This window comes from Podarcis gaigeae, assembly GCF_964106915.1.
Source record: "Podarcis gaigeae genome assembly, chromosome: 17".
NCBI classification, from domain to species: domain Eukaryota; kingdom Metazoa; phylum Chordata; class Lepidosauria; order Squamata; family Lacertidae; genus Podarcis; species Podarcis gaigeae.
Genome location: NC_139694.1, coordinates 39,136,285 through 39,142,964, shown reverse-complemented (window position 1 = coordinate 39,142,964; position 6,680 = coordinate 39,136,285).

Sequence of the window (6,680 nt, the reverse complement as noted above, 5' to 3'; positions counted from 1 at the left end):
CCTAGTTAGCACCTTGCCAGCTTTAGGAAGGAGTTGGGAGGGCTCTGGGACACCGCCAGAGGCTTGCAACTCCCCCCCCCCCCAAATCCCGGCTCCTCGCTTAGCCAGCTTTGGGAAGGCTGGGCGGGGTGTCAGGTTTTGGCCTCGCTTCCCCCCATGTGACAGGCTGGTGCGCAGCCCACAGGTTCTGTGTCTAAACTACTGTTGTGGGCCACTTGGTATGAAAAGTTAGACTGGCCTGAGCTAGATCCTTGCCCACCACTGTAGAGTCTCATGCTGAGGCCAGCTGGAAACAGGGTGGAGCACAGGATGTGGAGAAAGACTCCTACCCAACCCTGGCAACATGAGGCACAGTTATACATGTCTCTCTTCTTAAAGAGCATTCAGAATGGAGTGAGTTTTGAGAGTAAAAGATGGTGTTCATGAGGTGGCCCCTGCTCAGCCCAGTGAGGCTCATGTGGCTAGTCCCTGTTTTCCTGTCCCTTGTAGCTTCATCCCCACACTAGGGAGGCCATTGCCTGTTGCATAACTCCTTGTCCCAAAGCTTGCAGAGGGTTAAGGACCCTTTCTTGAACAAGTAGGTTGGCAACTCCCCAAGGGATCAGGGAGCATCGCTGGCAGACACACAATGGTGACCTTCCTGGTGGCCTGTGTAGGGCTGGGTGTCAGGTGGGGAGCAAAGGGGGAGGCGGAGAGAGAGAGAAACATTCAGTGGGTGGCAACTGGCAGGTACGGCTTCTGGACCTGGTTGCACAATGGATGCCTGGAAAGAAGGGAGAGTGGGACCACGTGGCTGCTCTACCAGTAAATTCCCCTCAGCTGCCACTTTCTCCCCAGCCCACCCTGGCATGATGGTGAGGGACAGTCTGAGTGACTGAGACTTTCCCTGTAGTGAGTTTGTTCTGCTCCATACATCTAGGCTGTGATCCTGCAAGGCTTGCTGTAATCTTGTGCTTTGAGGAGCTAGACAGTAGCCCATCTCGGACCAGAGGGCTGAAGCTTAAAAGCAAAGTGAAGCTTGTTTGCACCACTTTGGGAATCGACAAGACTCATTGGAGCCTGCGGCATGTGATGCAGTCAGCAGTCCTATTGAGCCACTTCCGATCTTAGTCCCAGGAGTATGACATGCAGATTCATCATCCTGGCCCTGCTTCAGTCTTCCAGCCCACTTCCTCTTTTTTGGAAAGAAGAAATCTGCAGACAACACATTTTTTAAAAGTAGTTGTTCACTCCGCCATGATCAATTTGACTGTGTGTACATTTTTAAAGTTATTGTGTCTAAATCTATATTGTATATTATCTCATTTACTGTATGAGTCTAAAAGCCACTGTCAGGATTAAGAGAAATGTGATGGTCAATATGCCAAGTTTTGTTATGGGCAGTGCTTTTTTTCTGGGGGGAAACAGGGATATGCATACCCCTAAACAATTTGTGAATCTAAGTTTGGCCTCATTGAGGGGCAGTATTTCAATATGAGTAGGAAAATGACAGTACTCCTAAACATTTTTTTAGAAAAAAAAAAAACCCTGGTTATGGGTGCCAGACTGCACTGTACTCAGGCCAGTTCCAGCCAAGTCCCATGCATGTTTCTTTGGAAGAAAGACTTGTGGTGTGCATAAGATTCTAGGCTGATTTTGCATATATGAAGTCTAGCTGGTGCTGAGTTTGCTCCTATTTGGCCAAACTGCTTTTCCAAGTACAGTGGTATCTCCGGTTGCAGATGGGATCTGTTCCGGAGGTCCGGAGGTTTTCACAACCAGAAAGACCGCGTCTGTGCACACATGTGCGGTGGTAGAGAACTTCTGCGCATGCACAGGAGTGGTCTACTGCTACTGTGCGTGCGGCAAAAACCTGGAAATATACTTCCAGGTTTGCCGCTTACGTATCCCGAAGTTTACATAACCAGAGGGATACATAAGCGGAGGTACAACTGTATGTCTATAGAGTGTTTCCCAAGTATGTCACATGCATTTTCTTGTAATTTTCATAAATTATAATACATAGACCTGTGTTGTTATTCTGGTATTGCTGATGCGGGGAGAGAATTGATTTCTTAAGGACATGCAGTAAGCACATGGAAGGAGCAATATCTGAAAGGGGAGCCCTAACTCATAGCTTAGAAACTCTTGGCCACTATGCTATATGACCACGCTCTCTAATAAAAATCAATTTTTCAAAAAGCAAATTCACAACTGTTGCTCTACCATCCACTGGCTGATTCCCCAAATAACATTATTGCACAAGCAATGAAATGAAGCTACAGGGTCCAACCACCCCCTCCTGAAAAAATAAGGACAGGGACATCCAAGAGATGAACTGTTTTGCAAGATTTCTGTACACATACCTCTTGAACTGCACTGAAGAGGACATTGGCTTCAGCTGTGCTTGGATTTTGGAGGAATTACAGTTTGCAGATGTTTTCCGTGCATGCAGAGCAGGTCAGATGAGCACCGCAATGATCCCCGATGGAGACCATCCACTTTGATTCCCAGATAAACAATCATTTGCTATCCAGCAAATAATGGGTAAATTCAGGTAGTCCCATCATGACAAAGGCAAACCTCATCTACAGTCACTGCACTCTCTCACTGAGCTCAGTTCATGGTACAAAACAGTGTATGCCTTTACTTCTTCATAGCCTAGCAGAGCCTAAGCTCTAAGCCTGCCATCTGCTGCCCTGAACAAGGATTTCATCCCCTCCAAAATCATCCTCAGAGAACCTCTGGACTCTCTCCTTGGGTGGCACCTTTCTTGCAAAGCCATTCTCACATACTTTCTGGTGGCACTTAAGGTTGTTTCGCTGGCTGAAGCGCCTGCTTTGAACTTCGTACTTTGATATATAGCATCCTCTCAGGAGAGCAGTCCATCTCAGGCTTCAAGGGCTAAAACCAGCATTTTAAACTGGGCCCAGAAGCAATCCAGACAGGGGTGTAGGGGGCAGGCCGCCCCGGGTGTCATCCCTGAGGGGGGGTGACAAAATCCCCGCTTGACGCCAATCGTTGCGCGAATCACCCCCCCCTTGGCGTCGCTCACCGCACCAACCTTCCCCTGGGCACTGATTGCCACACCAATCACCCCCAATGGGCGCCAATTGCCCCCCCCCCGGTGCCTGGCATGTGCGCCACTCTGGGTGCCCGAGCGGCTAGCTCCGCCACTGAATATGCATCCTCCACACAGCTTGCTCTGTAAAACCTGATTTCATCAAATCCCTTCCTATATTGACAGAGATTTTGGTGCAAATCACATCCTAAATAAAGCTTTTTCATTTACTTCTCCCAGCTGCCCAAAGAACAAAATTCCACAACATTTGGATAGGATCCATAACCTACACACTTAAGAATTATAACTTATTATAACAATACCTGGCTTTTGACACTTGAGATGCATATTTTTAAGTCCAGCCTTATTTCTCTCGTTTCTAAATTGTTTAAAATGTTTTTAATATTGTGTTTAATTGCTGAAACCTGCTCTGGGATGAAGAGCAAGTAATAACAACAATAGTAAGAGCCCTCCTTGTCCCATTTTTCCCCTAGACCTGCTGCTAACAGTATTTTAAATGTATGTTTATTCCAAATGCAACTCCATTGTATTGCTCTGCATGCAACTGTTTCCCTGACTGCTGTATAGGCTTTCATTACTCTCAAAATCTCAGTGCTAACTTAAAAAATAAAAGTACAGTGGTACCTCGGGTTAAGTACTTAATTCGTTCCGGAGGTCTGTACTTAACCTGAAACTGTTCTTAACCTGAAGCCTCCTGCTGCCGCCGCACCGCTGCTGCACGATTTCTGTTCTCATCCTGAAGCAAAGTTCTTAACCTGAAGCACTATTTCTGGGTTAGCGGAGCCTGTAACCTGAAGCGTATGTAACCTGAAGCGTATGTAACCTGAGGTACCACTGTACTGAAAGGTCATCAGAATGTGTTGGTGTCAGGGCTGCCTCTAGGTCCCAGCTCACAGAGGACCAACGCCAGGTTGATGTAATGTACAAAAGTCTTTATTGAAGTTTGGTTTCCATTCCAACGCCAGAGCGTGCAGCCCTACGTCTTAACCTTAGATCGGCGAAGTCCCGTCTGACTCATCACCCCTTCCGCACCAGTTTAAGATCCTAGCCCTACTCCACCTCTTCCGTTGTTCTTTCCTCCTCTGGGTCCTCCTGCCCCCTGGGGTTTCCTCCTTTCTGGAATCTTCTGACGCTGACCCCCCTGAGTCTTGCCCCTCCTTCCGGCGGGCTTTAGGACCTGGCTCCCTATCCGGGCTACCTGCTGTGCCGCTCGCCTGTACATTTGAACTTGGCGCGCGCGCCCAGCCGGTAACCTTCCTCCTGACCGTTTCGCCGCTCTCCGATGGAGGCGTGGTCAATCCTGACTCATCTCCTCTCGCTGGTAGTGAGAACACTGGTCCCGATTCCTGGGACTCCTCCCCCCCACTGCGCTCTGGTGGGGAAGCTGGTCCTGATTTCCAACTGCTGCTCTGGGAGTCCCCGCTGGCCCCTTCCTTCTGGGGTTTCCCCCTTGGCACCCCCCTTGCCCTGGCCATCGGCGCTCCCTTCTGTGAATCTTCCGATTCGCTGGAGAGGCTCGTGGAATCCCTCTGACCGCTGTCACTGCCTCCACCCCCCTCGGATTCCTCCTCCTCGCTCTCCATCTCCGCCCACTCCTGTGCCTCTGCTCCTGAACCCCTGACAGTTGGTTTTCTTGGAACAGTCATATTGGAAGCCATTAAAAAAAAAGTCCTGATCACATACTCAAAATTTATTTTAATTTGTTTTACACTATACTAGTTTCCAACCACAATACACATACAAGACAATAATAATATACTCTAGTATGATATTGCTATATATTTTTTTAGGATGCACACACATAGTGGACACACTCCACAGAATACCAATCCTTCACCCTTCAAAATTTAGGAGATATTCCCTGAGAAAATTAGACTTAATTTTAGTACACAGAGCAATCCCAAAGCCGCTTGGGTGGGGACTCTCTTCTGATAGAAAAATTAAAGCTCTTCCTTGCTTTCCTTCTACGGGTTCATGCCTCCACTCATTTCCCCCCTCACAATTAACTGTCTTAGGAGACGCTGAATCCTTTAATGTAGAGATGGGCTGTAAAAGCCAACTCCATTTTTTTCTATAATACACCCCCCCACACATACAAAATGTTAAGCTGTGGGTGAACATATCGGACGACACAGCAATTCTTCAAACACCTCTTGTTTATTAACAGGCCAGAACAGAATTGAACTGAAGGGTTCAGTCAGCCTTCTTATATAGATCTCCAGTACAACGTAACTGTAACAATTTTCTAAAACTAACCAATTACTGAAAGTCACTTACGATCCCTTATTTGCATAGCTATCTACAGTATCCCCCTGCTGGCCCAGGGTGAGAACTTCAGTACATAACACAAAATATATGCATAACAAGATCTCCTACTTCGAACCACCTCAGATCTAGCTGCATCTGCATCCTCTTTGCCAAATCTCATATGAATTAAAGGCTGAGAAGGGCTGCCAACTGGACAGGAGAAAATAAAACACCCCATCCTCACAGTGTTGCCAAAGCATAAAAACAGCCTAGAACAGCTCGCAACAGACACCTGGTAGGCAGAAGCCTGCAGGTGAAGATGCTCATGGTATGTGGAGCTCAGCATAGTATCCTAGTTACTGGAGCCTGAACTGTTCTTAAAAAAGGACAGGCTGAAGTACCAGCACAAAACATACCTTGGCTATTTGGGCAGGCTCCTCCGAGCTCCACTATCTCCAAGCAACCATGGGCCTTCCTATGCAAAAGTGTTTTCTGCACCTCTTTAAGAGCGGGCTGCTGATGCTGTTTTTAGCTGTTCCTATTTTATCTTCAAGCTGCCTTGAGTCCCTCCCCGTCAGTAAGAGCTGGACCATAAAGAAGGCTGATCGCCGAAGAATTGATGCTTTTGAATTCTGGTGCTGGAGGAGACTCTTGAGAGTCCCATGGACTGCAAGAAGATCAAACATCTTCATTCTGAAGGAAATCAGGCTGAGTGCTCACAGGAAGGACAGATCCTGAAGCTGAGACTCCAATACTTTGGCCACCTCATGAGAAGGGAAGACTCCCTGGAAAAGACCCTGATGTTAAGTGAAAAAAGATCTTGAAATTTGGACAAACTTAAAGCTTTCCTTACTGGGTAGAATTGCAGTTATCAAAATGAATGTATTGCCAAGATTGTTGTTTTTGTTTCAAACGTTACAGATTATTGACAAGATCGACTGTTTCAAGAAGTGGCAAAAAGAAATCGCTAGGTTTGTCTGGCAGGGCAAAAAGCCCAGAATAAAATATAAAATTCTTACTGATGCAAAGGATAGAGGGGGGTTTGCCCTGTCGGACTTTAAGTTATACTATGAGGCAGCAGCTTTTTGCTGGCTGAAGGAATGGCTACTTCTTGAAAATACAGATATTCTTGATTTGGAAGGATATGATAATGTTTTTGGATGGCATGCATACTTGTGGTACGGTAAGGACAAAGCACATAAGGCATTTAAAAATCATATTGTCAGGAAAGCATTGTTTAATGTCTGGGTCAGATATAAAGACTTCTTGGAGAATAAAACCCCAAGGTGGCTCTCACCTATGGAGGCAAAGGCCTTGAAAAAATCTAATATGGGATCGAATTGGCCAAAATATTGGGAAATTTTGGAACAGG